At 37.0% G+C, this 19950-nt stretch overlaps 1 protein-coding gene across 1 annotated transcript in view; it reads right to left on the bottom strand.

Annotated features, from left to right (window-relative positions):
- The window catches only part of Map2 (microtubule associated protein 2), a 274232-nt gene that overhangs the window by 88032 nt on the left and 166250 nt on the right, over window positions 1-19950 (bottom strand). The window contains exon 4 of the mRNA XM_077799339.1: window positions 11797-11874. The gene's annotated coding sequence lies outside the window, so the exon portion shown is untranslated. The remainder of the gene's footprint in view (window positions 1-11796; window positions 11875-19950) is intronic.

The following is a 19950-nucleotide window of genomic DNA, read 5'->3' as shown; positions in this document are numbered from 1 at the left end:
TTACTTTTCCTTAAAGGAATAGATAGCCTCAGCGTGTTTCACCTCATCTGTTCTTTAATACAGCTTTTCCCTCTTCCAAAACTTTGTTTCATTAAAAATCTCCCCCATGTCTCACAGTACCAGCACATCCTTCCTTCTCTTACTTTCCCACTAGGGACATACTCTTTTTTCCTACCCCAAATAAATAACAAATAAACAACCACATACACACACACACATAAGAAATGACAAGACAAGGATAGCCACCACCTTAAAACTCATTTTATGAATGTGTTCTCTCAGGGCTACAGCTCAACTTTTTTTTTTTCACCTCTTTACTTCCTCATTTATGGATTATCTACTCACTCTTTTGATCCTTAGTGACTCAGTAACAATTACTAGTAGCAGTTTGTTAAATATTATTTTGTTTCAAATCTAATGATATGTGTGGTTCTGTAGGCACAAAAATGGAAAAGGACTTTTGAGGACTTTGCAAAACTGGGAAGAAGGACAGAGATGGAAATAATAACACCCCATGATAATTTTTCAGTTGTCTAAATGTTTCATTGTCTAGATACATTTAAAAGGCTATGGTTGCTGGGTGCAGTGACACCTGCCTGTAATCCCAGCCATTCGGGAGGCTGAGGCAGGAGGCTTAGGTGGGAAGATCACAAGTTCAAAGCCAGCCTTGGCAACTGAACAAGGCCCTAAGCCACTTAGAGAGACCCTCTCTCAAAATATAAAATAAAAAGAGCTAGAGATGTGTCTCGGTGGTTAAGCACCCTTGGGTTCAATATCCCTGGTTTAAAAAAAAAAAAAAGATTACGATTACAGCTGCCTCTTATCACCCAAAGACAAAATTAATACAATTTTTTAGTATGAAGAAAAAGCCTTCACAGAAACATTTGAATGGAACAGGCATAGGTCTTTAAAAGGTAGACAGGGGGACATGGATATTTAGGCAAGAGCAGCCGAATTAACAGAGGCAGTGGGGATAGGAGAAAGACATGTCATCTAGGAGAAACAAGCAACAGGAATCTGCCAGTTAGAATGAGGGAAAGGCAATGGAATGGGTGGAGGGAGTGCAGATAGTTCAGGGACAGCTACTGCTTTGTGCCCTGTCTTGAAGGGTCTTGAATGAATCTGGAGTTTTATACTATAGGAAATTTTTAAGTAGGAAAGAGAAATGATCTTGTTAGGTCAGTCAGCCATGAACAGGTGGGTAGGGAAGGACCGTAAAGGGCAGCAACTTGCAGGGAGTCCATAGGTCACAGAACTGAAGATAATAGAGAACTTTATCAAAGCAGGCCAGAACAAAACCCTTTACCAGGCAACTCGAACACCAGCTTGGGAGGAAGGACGCTAAGCCATAGCAGTCTCTGCTCCAGAGATTTTCAAAACAAAATTGGTAGGAAAGTGGATTTTATTCCAAGGCATCTTTGGGGAAAGAAGGAAAATAACTTCATTGTTTCAAAGGTTTCCCTCTCCAAATGCCCTAGAGGAAGAGAGCATTTAAAAGGGGGAAGGGCTGACAGAGGACAAAAGGCAGGCTTTGAACAGGCTTCACTTCCAGGAATTTCACAGGTTTTAACTCCTTCCTCAAAGTCAAAGTCAAAGTCAAAGGAAGCAAAACTCCCTGGGCCAGCATCTACTTATACCTTCCAATTTCAGAGTGGGGAGGCTTCCAAATTTAGTCTCTCTCAAAGCCCAAAATCCTTTCAAAACCTCCCCTATATAAGGACCATGTTGACTTCCACCCCCAGGTGACCTTGTAAGCCTTCCTAGAACCTCAGAATTCTCCATCTTTTGAATAAATTTCTGCCTGCTACTGCATGCAACTCTAATGAAATTCTTCCTTCAAGATTACAAGAACTTGGTGGCTGAGAACTTCTGCAGCTCCTTTGGCCCTGTAGGCAGGTCTCACTGTGCTACAATATGATATGCTCAGAATTATATACTGACAAAATGGCTATACTACCAAAAGTGTTATGTAGATTTAATACAATTCCTATTAAAATCCCAATGACATTCTTTATAGAAGTAGAAAAAGCAATCATGAAATTCATTTGAAAAAATAAGAGACCTAGAATAGCTAAAGCAATCTTTAGCAAGAACAGTGAAGCAAGAGGCATCACAATACCGGACCTTAAACTATACTACAGAGCAATAGTAACAAAAATGGCATGGTGTTGGCACCAAAATACCCATATAGACCAATGGTACAAAATAGAAGGCCCAGAGAAAACCCACATAAATATGGTTATCTCATACTAGACAAAGGTGCCAAAAACATACATTGAAAAAAGATAGCCTCTTCAACCAATGGTGCTAGGAAAACTGGAAATCCATATGCAGCAAAATGAAATTAAACCCCTATCTCTCACCATGCACAAAACTCAACTCAAAGTGGATCAAGGACCTAAGGATTAGACCAGAGACCCTGTGCCTACTAGAAGAAAAAGTAGGCCCAAATCTTCATCATGTCAGATTAGGCCCCGATTTCCTTAATAAGACTCCTATAGAGCAAGAAATAAAATCAATTAAGATAGATATAGAATAGAATAGAATCAATAAATGGTATGGATTCAAACTAAAAAACTTTTCAGCAAATGACACAATCAAGAACATGAAGAGAGAGCCTACAGAATGGGAGAAAATGTTTACCACGTGTGCCTCAGGTAGAACACTAATCAAAAACTTCACACCAAAAAACCAAATAACCCAATCAATAAATGGGCTAAGGAGCTGAACAGACACTTCTCCGAAGAAGATATACATTCAATCAACAAATGTATGAAAAAAATGTTCAACATCTCTGGTAATTAGGGAAATACAAATCAAAATTGCTCTAAGATTTCATCTTATGCCAGTCAGAATGGCAGCTATCAAGAATACAAACAATAGGTGTTAGAGAGGATGTGGGGACAAACTCATACATTGCTGGTGGGACTGCAAATTGGTGCAACCACTCTGGAAAGCAGTATGGAGATTCCTCAGAAAACTTGGAATGGAACCACCATTTGACCCAGCTATCCCACTCCTTGGTTCATAACTAAAGGACTTAAAATCAGCATATTACAGTGATACAGCCACATCAATTCACAATAGGTAAACTATGGAACCAACCTAGGTGCCCTTCAATAGATGAATGAGTAAAGCAACTGTGGTACATATACACAATGGAATGTTACTCAGCCTTAAAGAATGAAATTATGGCATTTTCAGGTAAATGGATGGAACTCAAGAATATCATGCTAAATGAAATAAGCCAATCCCCAGAAATCAAAGGCCGAATGTTTTCTCTGATAAGAGGATGCTGATTCCTGGTGGGTGGGGGGAGGATGAAGGAACTTTGGATTGTGCAGAGGGCAGTGAGGAGATGCATGGTGGTGGGGATGGGAAGAATGATATAATGAGACAGACATTATTACCCTGTATACATGATTATACTACTGAGAAGTTGTGCTCCATTTGTGTATAATGTGTCAAAATGCATTATACTGTCATGTATAACTAATTAGAACAAATTTTAAAAAATGAAAAAAGAATAAAACAAAAAGAATTATATAGTAACAGCAGAGAGGAGCATCTGCTTATTTTAAAAAATCAGGAAAAGATAAACTATCAAGGCCAAAATAAAGTTGAAGCAAATGTACTGGAGGTCTGGGCTAAGGAAGTAGGAATGAGAGACGATGGCTCAGCCTTTTGACACTTCAGAACTCAGTGCCTGGCCAAATTGAGGAATGAAAGAAAAGATTAAAAAACAGATCCTTCGATTTTACTTGGATATCTTGATAGACAACAATGGAAATACATGAGAGTTTGGCAACCAGAAATCTTGCTGAAAGCTTGGTCCTTGTTCGGATGCCAATCCAGCTTACTGCTTTGGTAGAAAAGGAGAAACACAGGGGACTCCTGTCCCAAAGGCTGTGATTCTGCCCATCAGCAGGAACAGGGGATATTTAAGGAGGTGATTCAGAAAAAAAAAATGAGACTGGGGAGAGATCAGGAAGAAGAAGCTCAGGGAAAAGAAGATCAGAGAGGAGAAGATCAGGGAGGATAAGGTTGGGAAAAAGAAAAAAAAAACATGTAAGTTTCAAAGTGACAATGATACAGTCAAAGCATCAAGTAAACCTCTGTTACCGGAAGAGCACAGAGGGAAAGCGATCAATTCTGTTTGAAACATGTCGAATTTGTTAGGTTGACTGAGGTACATCTGGATGAGTTGGTCCAGGGAAAATAAGAAAAGTGGCACTTGGTTGTCGAAGAGGTGGAGCTGAAGATAGAGACTTTGTAGTTATTACTAAAGTACTAACTGATGTACTGATAAACTAATCATTTATTAGGCAAGGAAGTAGCACGTACTCGTTCTTTCTTTTACTTAAATTAATATATATACATATACACATGTATATATATACACACACACACTTATATATACACACATATATATGTATATGTGTGTGTGTGTGTATATATATATATATATTTTTTTTTTTTTTCTGGATGCAGTGGTGCACGCCTCTAATCCTGGTGGCTCGGGAGGCTGAGGCAGGAGGATCGCAAATTCAAAGCCAGCCTCGGCAACAGCAAGGCACTAAGCAATTCAGTGAGATCCTGTCTCTAAATAAAATACAAAATAGGGCTGGGGATATGGCTCAATGGTCAAGTGCTCCTGAGTTCAATCCCCAGTACCAAAAAAAAAAAAAATAGTAGTTGTAGATGGATACAATACCTTTATTTTATTTATTTATCTTTATGTGGTGCTGAGAATCAACCCCAGGACTTCACAGGTGCTAAGTAAGCACTCTACCACTGAGCTGCAACCCCAATCCCTACTTATTTTCTCTTTATCCTTCTTGACTTACCAGGTCCTTCTCTGTAATAACATCCTTGGATCAAGGTAGGTATGGCTCCTCCTTCTATACCTTGATTTTTCTGTTTCTTTGCTCTCTTACAAAGTGACTGTGAAGGTCCCCAAGGCTTTTGCTAGTTTTACCATTATCTTCTTCCCATGGACCCTTTATTTCTAACATTTCACATACTAAATATGTACATGATTCCTGAGTCTATAATTCCAGTCCTGACCATTACCCTTTGCTCCAAATTTCTTTTCCACTAAATTTCTACTCATCACCACATTTTGAAGATGTAAATCCATGTCAGTGATGTCACTTTCCAATTTTCTTTTGCTTCAGAATTGACTACCTAATCTATTCTGCATACCTTTGCCAGGGTAATCCAGCTTCATAAATGAAATCTGATCATATAGTTTGCTTGTTCAGAAACCTGGTTGCCTACAAACAACCTGTTTAACAAAAAGTACAAACTCCTCATTTTGGCTTTGCAAGTCCTCCATGCTTTTATTCCTTTTTTTTTTTTTTTCCCTCCTGGCTCAAATAATTTTCCTACTCTACAAAACCCATAAGCAACAGAACCTTGCTCTTTCTTTCAGCCCATGTTACAATTTCCTGCCTCTATACAATTCCCGTTTGATTTTACATGCTTTGTAGAACTGAGGCTGAAATGTGAACAGGGTAGAAATCCAAATGCCTCTTCATGACTAGGTGAAAAGATCACTGTCTGCTTCTCCACATATTCTTTTATCTCTTATGAAAAGGTGATGAATTCAAGGAAAAGCATATATTTCAGTGAGACTCTGTGCTAAGCAGGTATTATGCTGAGGTAGATCATGACCCTTGAAAAAAACACTTCTTGGTTTATTTGGGGCGCATTTATTCTTTGTCAGTAGTAGAAGCCTGAGGCGCTAAAGCCGTCAAGTCAATCACAGTGCTGCAGAGAAATTGGCCACTTGCTTCCCTAGGATGGAGTCAGGGCCACAAGACAGTAGCTAGATGTTCTATTTGCAAAATTCCTCATATCATACTCTCACCCAGTGAAAACAGGTTTCAATCACCATAGGACTGTGTGTGGAGATGGGACCCTCAACTTGTGATCTCATTTGTGCTAAATTTTGTAGAAACTCTATCTCTGGAATTCTCTGTATTGAAATGATGAGTTGGGCCAGGCACAGTGGGACACACCTGTAATCCCAGCAACAAGGGAGGCTGAGACAGGAGGATCCCAAGTTCAAAGCCAGCTTTAGCAAATTAGTGAGACCCTAAGCATCTTAGTGAGACCCTGTCTCACAATAGAAAAAAAAATTAAAAAGGGCTGGAGATGTGGCTCAATGGTTAGGTGCCCCTGGGTTCAATGCCCGGTACCAAAAACAAAAAGAAATGCTGAGTCGGTTCCAGGCATGCACGTAGACACACACACAGACACACTTGCCCACCTCCCTCTAATCTGCCTATTTCAGGGACAGGAATATACCTCACAATAGGCTTTATTTTCATAGGAACATGCATTGGGCTAAAGATGGAATCCAACTTTTGCACCTGAAGTGCTCCTCAAGCTGCTGCTTCTGTTTCCAAATGTGTCTAGGATGGTCACTTTGCTCTTTATCTATTCTCTTTGCTTGTGACTCCTTTAATATTGGAAAGTGCTAACTTCTGTCCTATGGGGCAAGGAAAGAGTAAACAAGACTTTCATGGAATTCTAGATGGCCTCAAACAGTTTCAGAACACAAACCAAGGTACAGAAAAGACTCTGAATCAGCCTGGTGGTTGGGCTTTCATGACCTGGTAATGGTAAGATATATATGTCTATGTCTATGAATCATCAGGGGACATGGCAATTGTCAATGAAAGAGCACTTTGTGGAAGCTCAGAGTAAGGAAGCAAATAAGCTGTATTGTGATGTTTTAAATGGCTGTTGAGGGTGTTAGTTTACTCAAAGGTGTAGGATACTGGCAAATATATATATATTTATAAAATATAGATAGATAGATAGATATAGATATATAAAAACTGGCTATTTCAAAGGTCATAACCTATTTCTCAAAAAGTTCAGATAACTAAAAATTGATATAAAAATACTTATAAAACTGGCCCTGGTGGGTAAGCAAATTGGCAAGTCCTGCTTGTGACAACAATGATAGGGAAATTCAGTTTTTTATGTAAATAAACACAAAACAATATAAACCTCATTTCCTTATCAAGTTTCTCAGCTTCTTCTTCTACTATTTTGCTATAGTAACAAAAATGTTCTACTGAAAGTTACTTTAGGAAGCATATAATAGTCTTCCCTCTTTTGTTTGAGCAAAAAGTAGATTTCTATTAATTTTGACCCTTTCTCCAAATTGACTGAGACAAAGCTGCTGCTATTGACTTCCAAATTTCTTTCTGAATAAAAACATCTAGCAAGATTTGACTAGTAGGGTTTTGAACAATATTGCACAAAAATCTTGTACAATTTGTACAATCTTGTACCAAAGCTTCCCTTTTTAAATAACTAATACAGCTAACAAAAAAATGAATTACATAATAATGATGTGTAGACCATCATTTTTTCCCTTCCTTTCTTTTTTTTTCTTTTAAATTCAAAGCATTAGAAAAAGTGCTTGTCAGCATAAAATGTTTTCCTTTCCTACTTCTATTTGGCCAAACTGTTTAAAGACAAGATTTTAATAGCAATAACCTCCTAATAAGAGTTAGAACCTTTGGCAGCAGGTGGTGCCACCTCTGCCTACAGAATTCCAGCCCAAACAATCTGCTCAGAATTGCTGAAAAATCAATAGAATGTGCTTATGACTCAGCCTGTTAAGTAGGAGGGCTGTTATTGTTATTTTAACTCCTGTCAGCACATGTGGGCATTTCTCCCTTTTGAGGTCTCTATTTAGCCAGGAGAGATCCCCCTTTAAAACTTCACCTGCAATAGGTTCTTGATCACAACAGCAGAATAGTTTGGGGCCTGGGTAGACCGCCTGGCCAGCTAATAGTACACAGAGAAGAGGTTTTCACAAGAGCACATCTGATATCCTAATTTACCAGTAGAACTGAATTTCAGAATGATTAATCTGCCTGTAGCATGCTTTAGAATGCTTAATCTGCCACGGACCAGAGCTCAGTGCTGATGAGGTGTTCATCAGTATGAGTCAAGGTACTCATGAGTCAGAGGGGTGATGAAAATACCAGGCTTTCATTCTCTTTTTTCTTGGCTGATATTGTGGGTATTGTGGTCGTACTGCTTGTTTTTCTCCCTTGCCAAGTGTTCTCAACAATATAAACAGTCATCAAGTGCTGCTCCTAAGAATATTGAAAACAAAACAAAACAGACAAAAGCTACCCTATTTTACAAAGTAATTGTTTTAAAGGATAAACTTCAATCATCTACAAATGATGGAAATAAATCTATTCTGAAGATAAAGTAAAATCTACACAATGTTGGGTTGTGGCAAATCTTAGTATTATTAGTGAGTTACAAGGCTGCAAGATATAATAAATACTTTCATATTTTCTGCTCTTCAAATGATTTTTTTTCATGTCCTTATATCTACTTTCTTTCTAATTTGTCTATGTGGATTTCTTTCTTTCATTTTTTTTTGTAGTGTAAGTTATAATTCAAGATTATAAATCACCAATATAAAGCCCTTCCTTCCTTCTCTCTCTCTCTCTCTCTCTCTCTCTCTCTCTCTCTCTCTCTCTCTCTCTCTCTCTTTTATTCTTTCTTGGATTGAACTCAGGGGCATTTAACCACCAAGCCACATCCCCAGCCCTTTTTATGTTTTATTTTCAGACAGTCTGCCAAGTTGCTGAAGCTTGCTTTGAACTTTTGATCCTCCTAACTCAGCCTCCAAATTTCTGGGATTACAGGTGTGCTCCACACGCTCAGGTATAAAGCCTTTCATGATGCTATGAAGTCCTGCCTCAAAAACAATGGAGTGCTTTGGCATTCCAGAAGTGATGATGGGCTCCGTTAAGACAAAGTAAGGGAATCCTTAGAAGGTCAACACTGACAGGTATCAAGGGTACTGTCTGTGCAAAGCATCTACCTCTACCTCTGAGCAGTAACCCTTGCATACTTAGTCATTCCTTCAACAAGTGAGGATCCACCAGGATGGATAATGGCTGGAGATGATGGTGACCCAGTTCAGAACATGAAGTGGTTCCTGTGTTCAGCAGGAAGAGATGATATTAAGAAGTAGAACATGCCAGGGAAGTAGAATATGCCAGTTTGTATAGCACCTTGTTGGCCACAGTAGAATATGGGCTTTATTCTACAACAGGTAGCCATTGGTGAATTTTGAATAGAAATATCATATCAATTGATTAAGATTTTTTTTAAAAAGATCACTCTGACTTATATATGGACAATAGACTACAGAAGAGTAAGATTGAGTGCAGGGGATACTATTATGGTATTAAAAGGGAGAGGCAATGGGTTTGAATGATATAGGTAGAGATGATGAAACATGATCTTGACAGGTATGAGCTTGGTACAGTAATGATTTACTATGAGGCTTAAAGAGATTAAAATAATATGCTCCTAATAGGTTGTTGAAGCTGGTGAAAAATCATTTTTCAGAGCCATTAACCACTGCACTACAATATTCAAAAGGAGTTTTAATGAGAAAAAATGGTAATTTATTAGTTACCAAGATTCAAACTTTAGATACATGGATCATCCTTCATATTTAGAATGACATGTATTATATTGCAATTATTCAATTCTGAATTTGGCACAATAAGGTAATTAGCAGTATTAGCAACTGAGTGCAAAGGATTTTATGTACCAAGCATTTTCACTCCTATTACTCCAGTCAGTTTAATATAACTGCCATGGTTAGGTGATATCAAAGATAATCATGTGTAACAATGCTAAGATAACTGCAAAATAAAAATATCTACTTAAATGGTTATATTTGCAGTATCACTGAATGAACCTTTATGTTTCCCATTAGCCTGCTTTCTCATTTTAGGTAGATATTGTGTCTTCCTTGCTTTTTAAACATCATTCCCAATGTGCATGAAAGGATTTCAATAAATACTGGTAGAATAAATTAAATTTCCACTTATGTGTCAACAGATTTTAGAATTAAGTGCTATGTTAGGAAAACAAAATTGAAAAAGACTTTTTTTAAACTTCTCCCATGGTTTTTAAGGAGAATAAAAGCAATTCACATGAGCCCCCCAAAGTATTTTTCTTTTAAGTATCTTAGAATTTTGAAGGTAGTATATACATTATGGTAATAGTCAATATTTCATCTCTGGGGAAATAACAGATTTCAATTATTATGTTATGGCAAAACAGTGAAAATCATGGGTCCCATTAGATTAGTAAAATCCTTATAAGTCAATAAAAAAAACAAAACATGTTTCCATTTTGGGGAAAAAGAAACCAACAACTAAGCAAGACTGGTATGATATCATAGATGAAAAACTTTGGATTCCTCATACATAAACCCCAAACAGGCTTTGCAAGTCATACTTACACTATTTCCGCATTTAATTTTTAAAATGCTACAAAATACTTAGAAATAATAATGCCGAGCATCAGAAGATTAAAATATTGAAATGAGTCAACTGTGTAATACTAAGAATGAGCGAGTCAGACCTTCATGTATCAATATGAGTGGATCTAAATACAATGGGGGTGAAGGCAAGGTGCAGAAGAACATCTACAGCTTGGTGCCATTTATAGGCACTCTTAGGACATAAATAAGTTGGTTCATACACAAGTCACAGAAATATAAAAACACTTAAGAAAGTCTCAGTATCTTTAACACTGTGAAACTTCTTAGAAAGAAGGGAAGGACGATAAAAGAAAGTAAGGAGCTGGGCATGGTAGCACACACCTGTAATCCTAGGGACTCAGAAAGCTGAGATAAGAGGATCTCAAGTTCAAGGCCAGTCTGGGCAATTTAGCAAGGCTCTAGCTATTTAGTTAGCATTTGTTTAATTCAGATGGCAGGTATTTATTTTTAATATGTCATTCAATTTTTAATATGTTGCTTTGAAAATTTTCTTATAAAAAGCAATAAAGAAATAAAAACAAAGAACATTTCTGTAGCTAATTTAAGATTGTATATTGAGTGCTTCTAATAAAGACAAATTACATTAAAATATATTTCATGGCATGAGAAATCATTCATTTGTAATATTTTTGTAATTTTATTCGGATTTATCATAAGGATTTCGAGTTTAAAGAAAGATGGAAATAAAGTGTCTGCTTGTAAAATGACCTTAAATGTTCCTTTATTTACTCGTGAAATAATTGTCTATGTGACAAGTACAAATATAAGAATTTGCATTCTATGCATTTACTGCACATTCAGCAAATGCTCTCTAGTTTTTTCTTCCATAAATTCAGATAGAACTGCATGCCCCTAATGCATAAAATGGGCATGATCCCTGTAACTAACTCATAGGACTGTTGGAAGGAATAAATGAATTAAATTATGTAAAGAAAGTATGTAGAAACATGCTTGGTGTGTAGTAGGTGCTGAGGTGTGATTGGCTAGTGAAACATAGCAGAGATCTTTTCATTCTGAATTAGTTTAAACTCTATGAAGCGTTATCATAATGATTAAGTCAGTTAGCTATAGAATTAATAAATGTATTTATCCCTTACCAAAATGAATTGATATTTACTTAAAGATTTTTTAAAAAATGATACTAGGAATTGAACCCAGGGACACTGTACCATTGATCTACATCTGCCTCTCCTCCCTCTCCTCCTTCCTTTTTTAAAATTTTGAGACAGGGTCTCCTTAAGTTGCTGAAAGTCTTGCTCAATTGCCCAGGCTGGCCTCCAACTTGGAGTCCTTCTGTCTCAGCCTCCCACTAAGATTACCAAGGTGTGCCATTGTGCCTGGTTTATTTAAAGAATTTTTTTTTTTTTTAAGAAACAAGTTAGCAAAGGTTATTTTTCACAGTTTTGGGTAACTCATTTGTAGTAGAGAAAGTAAGGTCTTACCTATTCAAGAAAGTGGTAAAATAGTCAAGTTTGTTATGTTGTGTCCTCAAAAGGTTGATAATATGTTCTGGCTTCTTTCTGTTAAAAAAAATAGAAAAAAATAGAAAGTTAATAATTTAATCCCTGATACACATGCAATGATTATATCCTATAACTCAATATAAAATTGAAATCCTTCAATTCAACTTTTTATATCAGTTAAGTGTGAGACTACTACTAGATGGATTTTATGATGGTTCTTAATAGTCCTCATATGTTGAGTATTTATAACTTGATAGGTACTATCTCAGATGCCTGAGATTAAAGCACTGAAAATACGAACTGGTCCATGCTTTATCTCACCTTTAGCTTAACTTCAATGATGCTTCATAAGTACTAAATCCAAGGAAGAGTAGATTTCTAAATTGTTTTCAGCTAGCAAACAGCAGGCAATTGTACTCTCTCTGGAGATAATACATTTGTCTTGATAAATCTTTGTTTAATTATATCCAGTAAATTTTAAAGGACTGGGACCTTTAGCTCAGTCTGTATTGATGCTATCCAGCACAGGGTGGAGAGAAATTATTCAACAACTTATTAAATTTTCTCTATTGAGTACTAAACTTATTTTGACACTCAGAATCCTAAAAGTCCTTTTGTATTAGTAAGTTCTCCTTAGAAAAGCCACCTAGAGCCCATACAGAATACTTCTTATTGAAGTGGTACCTAGAAATAAACAGAATTAACTAGAGGGCACTAGGCTTATTTTCTGTCTCATAAACCACTCAGGTTTAGTCATTGAATCTGCAGGGAAGACCAGAAAGACTGATTTAAAAGCTGAGGCCCATTTTGAAGTCCGGCTCTTATACAATAGAGGTATCTAAATAAATCTGTGTATTTTGAGAGCCTTTAGGCCCTGACTGGACTGTATTACATGCTCAAGGAAAATGTTACTCTAACCATAAAGCACTGAGACTAAAACTGTGATAGCTACTAACTCTTCTTTAAGCCCAAGCAGAAAATGCAAACTTGGAAAGACAGATAAAGATGGCTCAGTTCTTCTCTATGATTCTTTAAAGAGCAATGTAAGCCTGGCATGGTGGCACACACCTGTAATCACAGTGACTTAGGAAAGTGAGGCAGGAAGATTGCAACTTTGAGGCCAGTCTCAGCAATTTAGTAAGACCCTATCTCAAATAAATAAATAAATAAATAGGGCTAGGAATAGAGCTCAGTGGAAGAGTGCCTGTGGGGTTCAATCCCCAGTACCAAAAACAAAAACCAAAAAAACGCACTGAAAATAAAGGTATTTATTTAAAAGCAACAAATGTCGACTGGGCCAGGTTCTACATTAAGTGCTTTTACATGTATTGCTCATTTAATCTGTGAGCATTCACATACCATGTGGAGCAACAAGCGAGTCTATAAAAGTTGGAAAGGTTTAACAGTTATGTAAACATAAAAAAAAATCCTGTAGGTAAGAAGACACATGGTAGAATTCTCCATTCCCTATAATAATTTGACATATATATTTATTTATTTTGTTTTGGTACTGGAGATTGAACTCAGGGGCACTTAGCTACTGAGCCACATCCCCAGCCCTATTTTGTATTTTGTTTAGAGACAGGGTCTCACTGAGTTGCCAAGTGCCTTGCTGTTGCTGAGGTGGCTTTAAACCTACGATCCTCCTGTCTCAGGCTCCTGAAGCCCCTGGGATTACAGGCTTGCGCCACTGTGCCTGGCAATAGTTCCATAATTATTTTAGCAAGAAATGTTTGACTGCTGAAATCTTTGCATACAGTTTCTTTTCCCCTTTAATCCTCAATATTTCTTGATTTTGGGATATATACATGTAAGATTGTCACGTAGAGTTTAAATAAACAATAATTTAGGGCCATTTAAAAATATTTTAAGGATAGATTGATTTTGCATTGGCTTTTTCTTGCTAAGATCAAGTTACCTGATAAGAACAACGTAGAGGAGGAAAGTTTTATTTGGGCTCAGGGTTTTACAGGTTCAGTCCATGGACAACAGACTCCATTACTTAAGACTGAGGTGAGGAAGAAATGCATAACAGAACCCCCTGGTGGAAGAAAGCCGCTCAGCTCAAGGCAAATGGGAAGCAGAGACAGAGAGCAATCCCGGGAGCCAGGGACAAAATATAACACCCAGAGCATGCCCCCAGTGATCTACTTCCTCCAGTCAGGACACAAACCTCTACCACCAAGTACAGTAGACCTTTCAAATTATTAATCTATCAGCACAGGAACCTGTAATCTCAGTGACTTGGAAGCCTGAGACTGAAAGATTATAAGTTTGAGGCAAGACTCAGCAATTTAATAGGATCCTCAGCAATTTAGTGAGATCCTGTCTTAAAATATAAATAAATAAAATGGAGTAGGATTGTGGCTCAGTGGTAAAGTGTCCTTAGGTTTAATCCCCAGTACAAAAACAAAGAAAACAAACAATAACAACAACAACAGCAACAACAACAACAAAAAACTATCAAATATATTAACCCACTGATGAGTTTGCAGCTCTCATAATCTAAAATCACTTCTCTTCTGAATATTCTTGCATTGCCTAACATGACTTTTTTGGAAGAAACCTCATATCTAAACCATAGCAGTTTTCATTACAAGAAAATTAAACTTTGTAGGTTGATTTTAGAACAAAAATAAAATGGTAAACCAGCATTGACCCTTGTTCAGATAGAGCCTTTGCATATTTAATAAATACGGAAGCAAATATCATACTTTATCTTTTCTTTCTTTTATTTTGTTTTTTGAACCAGGGATTGAACCCAGAGGCACTTAACCACTGAGCCACATCTCCAGCACTGACCTTCCCCACAGTGTTTTTTTTGTATTTTATTTAGAGACAGGGTTTCACAGAGTTGCTTAGGGCCTCACTAAATTGCTGAGGCTGGCTTTGAACTCACGATTCTCCTGACTCAGCCTTCCAAACTGCCAGGATTACAGGAACATGCCACCATGACTGGATATTTTTTCTTTAAATTTCATGTTTTCCTTAAATGCTTAAAAGACGGGCTAGGATTGTGGCTCAGAAGTAGAACACTTGCCTAGCACGTGTGGGGCCCTGGGTTCGATCCTCAGCACCACATAAAAATAAATGAATGGAATAAAGGTATTGTATCCAACTAAAAAAATTAATAAAAAATACTTAAAAGATTATATTTTTGTAATTTTCAAGCAAGCATACATGTATATGAATAAGTGGGTAATTATATGTTATAACTGTGTGCTTGTGTATATGTGACCCTAGTAAAAATAAGGAGAGAAAAAGAAATTTTATGAAGTAGGGATTAGCAAAGTATGGCCCATGAACTAAATCTTTTATGTCACTGCCTATTTTTCTAAGCACAATGCTATTGTCACAGAGCCCTGCCATTTATTTCGGTGTTGGTTAGACCTGTTTTGATGTTATATTGCCAGAGCTGAGTATTTGTGACAGAGATGGCATGGCTGGAAAATCTCAAATAGTTACTATCCATCCCTTTAATTAAACTTTGTCTAACATACCTGATATCAAAGATCATGTTCATTTGAGTAATATTGAAAGAAATTATTTTTTTTGAAAATACTGTCTTGTAGTCTTTTCAAAAATTAATTGATTAGTTATATATGAATGGAAGTGATACTGCAGCTCTAAACACCTACCAGTCAATTTCACCTCACAGGAGTTGGAAAATTGCCGGATGCAGTGGCACAAGCCTGTATTCCCAGTGACTCAGGAGGCTGAGGCAAGAGAATCCCAAGTTTGATGCCAGACTCAGCAAATTAGCCAGACCTTATCTCTAATTTTTAAAAAATTTAAAGGGCTGATGATGTAGCTCAGTGATAGAGTACCCCTGGGTTAAATCTTCAGTAACCCCGCCAACACACACACACACACACACACACACACACACAAGGGAAATTACTGGTCAAAGCATGTGATGATTATTAGAAGTCAGTACCCATTCATCATAAAAAATTGCCCTCCAGAATCTTGATTTTTATGGGGGTTTTGTTTGTTTGTTATAAAATGAAAATGACTACTTTTTTCCCCCTAAACTTTATTTCCTGAGAAAGAGATAAATGCCATCTGGGATTCATTTTAAAAAGCAATTTACGAACAGTTCCATAAGTTACATAAAATTGAATAGTCATTTTAAATTAACATAATGCAGTTATTCCATATCCAAAGGACTAAATCACTTTAACATAGCTTGTGTTATGAGTATTATTTGGCACAGTTTTAGTATTGGATACAATGCATAGAGTGGCCGCTACATCCCTAAAATAATATGAACAGATATTTATAGAGCTTTCATTGTGTGTGCCAATGTTTTTAGCACATACATATTAATTTATTTATTCCTCACTATCAGCCTCTATTATTATCCCTAGTTTACACATGAGAATACAGGCCAATATAAATGTGTCCATCCCAGCAACTACCAAGTATCCAAACCTTTTAACTATTTAGCACCTCTTAATAGATGCTGAAAATCTGTTTCAGGTCTTCAGCTCTGATTTAAGATACTTTCAAGATAAAGGCTTGGGGCTCCCCTGGGAAGCATTATTTCATCAATGGCAACTTTCAATCTACTAGAAATATTTACTAAGCACATTTATTATTCAGCCCTTTAGGCTTCTTGGACAAATTGAAATTTACTCAGCTGTGGTTCTGCCCTTTTCTTCATTATTGCTCTCAGGTGACTTATGCCACTTTGCAGAAACTCTGAGGGCTGGATATAAATACTGTAGAGAATCATGACTCTCTCAACTCCTGACAAAGTCAGTTGCTAAACACATTTAAGAGCTAGCCTGCCCAAGGTAGAGAAGAGGATCTATATTGTGCATTGGCATCAAAAAGAAAGTGCAGCTGGACATGATGACACATACCTGTAATCCCAGCAACTCAGGAGGCAGAGGCAGGAGGATCACAAGTTGAAGGTTAGTGTGGGCGATTTAGTGAGACCCTATCTCAAAATAAGAAATAGAAAAGGCTGCTCAGTGGTAGAGCACCTCTGGGTTCAACCCCCAGTGTCTACCACACACACAGAGCAAAACAAAGAATTCAAAATAGATAAAACACCTACTCGGCTATAAACAAAATCACCTTCTATCAGATGATTGCTCAGATAAATGGATGTGCTTTGCAATGCTCTGAGGCAGTGTATGTTTGGCTATGGGCGTATTTACATGTGAGTTATATGCCACCTAGAGCATCGAAGGGAGAATGATAAATTAGTACAGAGTTTCAGAATCTCATGAAAAAAAATAATGCCAAGATGCAGTTTTCTTAGCTGATGTCAGAAATCATATTTCATCAAATAGCTAAGTCACCAACATAAAATCTTCCCTGGATTGTTGAACCAAAGTATATTCTTCATTTGCCTTTGAAACACATTCTAGTCATTTAATTTCATGTTTTGTTTTTTGTTTTTTTGGTACTAGGGAGTGAACTCAGAGGCACTCAACCACTGAGCCACATCTCCAGCCCTATTTTTGTATTATATTTAGAGACAGGGTTTCACTGTGTTGTTTAGCAGCCTCACTTTTGCTGAGGCTGGCTTTGAATTTTCGATCCTCCTGTTTCAGCCTCTGGAGCTGCTGGGAATACAGGCATGCACTACTGTGCCTGGCTAATTTCATGTTTTGATACTTTGTCAGATAAATAAAACACTGAGTGTATGAAATTACTGGAATCCCTAATGATGTTTCTGGAAGCTCAGCCTAATCACAGAGAGGTGCTTTAGGATATTGGATCAGCTGTCAAACATTCACCATTGTGTGTGTTTGACCCCTTCTACCTCCTGTGATCATGTAATTAAGTACACTTGTCCAGCATAACCTGATTCCAGCTACTGAGAATTGCATTGCTAATACAATTGGGAAAATATCTCTTATCATATTGGTCTTTAAGTAGAAGCACAGCTGCCTACGTAGCCATTTAGCTTAACATGCTACCAAATCATTTCTATTCCCTAATATGTTTAGAATCAGTTCATTATCTACTTATTTGTGAGTAGAAAAAAGGTCCTGATGAACCAACCAGTTGCTGATGGTTGAACGGATTAGAGAATGGTCTTTCTTTCTTGGAGTTACTGTCAAAATTCCCTTTGGACCCGGGGTGGTCGTGCACACCTGTAATCCCAGCGACTCAGGAAACTGAGGAAGGACGATTGCAAGTTCCAAGTCAGCCTTAGCAACTTAGTGAGGAGGGCCTAAGTATTTAGTGAGACCCTGTCTTAAAATAAAAAAAGTAAAAGAGGGCTGGGATGTAGCTTAGTGCTTAAGTGCTCCTGGGTTTAATCCCCTGTACAGAAAACAACAACAAAACAACAACTTCCCTTTTGGAGAACATTGTTTCTCTCAAAGGAAACTTATTTCCAATATACACTTGAAAGAATTAAGAACTGTTAACAAAATGTGTAATCAACTGATCAGAGAATCTAGGTAAGGTAGACAATAAGAATCATGCTCTTTCATCTCCAAACCCAGTACACCAACACCGTTGTTGAGGAGTAGCCAACTGCGTTAAGCTGATTTAGCAGAAATAATCTACTCTTGTCCAAAGCACCTCAACATAATCCAAGGCAGTAAAAATAGCATACCAATAAATGAAATATGAAGGATCATATTAGTCAGAAAAGTCAGGCTTACATCTCAGAGGCCTTACATGATAAAGGTTTAAATTCTGATAGGAGCAGGGAGAGTTTCCAGGCCACTTCTGCTTTGCAGTGCCCTAGCTCTCTGGGTACATTATTCTTGTACCCCAACTCAAGGCCTTCAGGATTACAGAAGAAGAGGAAGAAGATATGTGGAGGGTTGAACTTGGGCTCTAAATGCCTTAATGAGGAAGTGACACACATCACTACCTCTTACTCCCCACTGGACTCAATATAGCTTTGCTTAAATGCTAGTGGTGGAGATACGTGAGGGATAAATGGATATTGTGTGATCAGTACCCATCTCAACTGCAAGGGTGAAAGAAGCATGAGGAGGTTGGTACAGTAGTTACCTTAGATGCCTTCCTTGTTGAAAAGAAGTAATGATGTTCCGTGATATCAGCCTTGAACTGATGTTTCTAAATTATTAGCATATGCTGACTCTGACAGTATATATACAAATGTAAATATTTTATTTTATAAATAAAATAGGAATCAGCACTGTGATAAAGAACTTTGGGCAGCAATGGGGCACATTTGTCACTGTTTTTGCTCATTTAAATATTATACTGCAGTTTCTGTTCAGAATCAGAATATATCTGAAAAAATATAACACTTCTTTGCTTGACAGAAAGCCATCTGTTCATTTGTTTTTAATTTCACACAAACACCAACCCTTTTATTTTTATTTATCTATTTATTTTTAAAGTGACATAAAATTGTATATACTTATCATATATGACATGATGACTGAAATATATATCCTGGTGTACCAGCTAGCCCAAGCTAATTAACATGTATATATATATATATATATATATATATATATATATATATATATATATCTCCTTACATACTTGTCATTTTTGTGGTGAGAACAAAAAACTGACCCTCAGTATTTTTCAAGAATACAATGTGTTCTTATTAACTATAGTCACCATGTTGTATAATAGATCTCCTGAACTAATTCCTCCTATACACCTACAATTGTGCATGTTCCACATCTCAGTGTCCACTCTCCTAATACTTCAGCCCACTCTACTCTCTACTCTATAAGATCAACATTTTTAGGTTGTTTTCTTTTCAGATCATGATATATTTGTCATTCTGAACCTAAGTTATTTCACCTAATATTCTCCGAGTTCATCCATTTGTCACAGATGACAGGATTTTGTTCTTTTTTTTTTTTAACGGCTGATTAGTATTCCATTGTGCATCTATACCACAATTTCTTTATTCATGCATCCACTGATGGACACTTAGGTTGACTCTATATCTTAGCTATTGTGAATAGTGCTCCAATAAACATGGGAAGGCAGAGGTCTCTTAACAGATTGATTCCATTTCCTTTGCATGTACACCCAGAGGTGGGATTGGTGGATCTAGTGCAGGTCTATTTCTAACTTCTGAGTAACCTCCATACTGTTTTCCATAATGGCTGTATTAATTTACAGTCCCATTAATTAACAGTGTACAAGAGTTCTTTTTTTTTCTAC

The sequence above is a fragment of the Urocitellus parryii genome, chromosome 1 (genome assembly GCF_045843805.1).
Source record: "Urocitellus parryii isolate mUroPar1 chromosome 1, mUroPar1.hap1, whole genome shotgun sequence".
Lineage (NCBI taxonomy): Eukaryota > Metazoa > Chordata > Mammalia > Rodentia > Sciuridae > Urocitellus > Urocitellus parryii.
The sequence above is the reverse complement of the archived record's forward strand: the minus strand, read 5'-3'. Positions and strand labels throughout refer to the sequence as shown.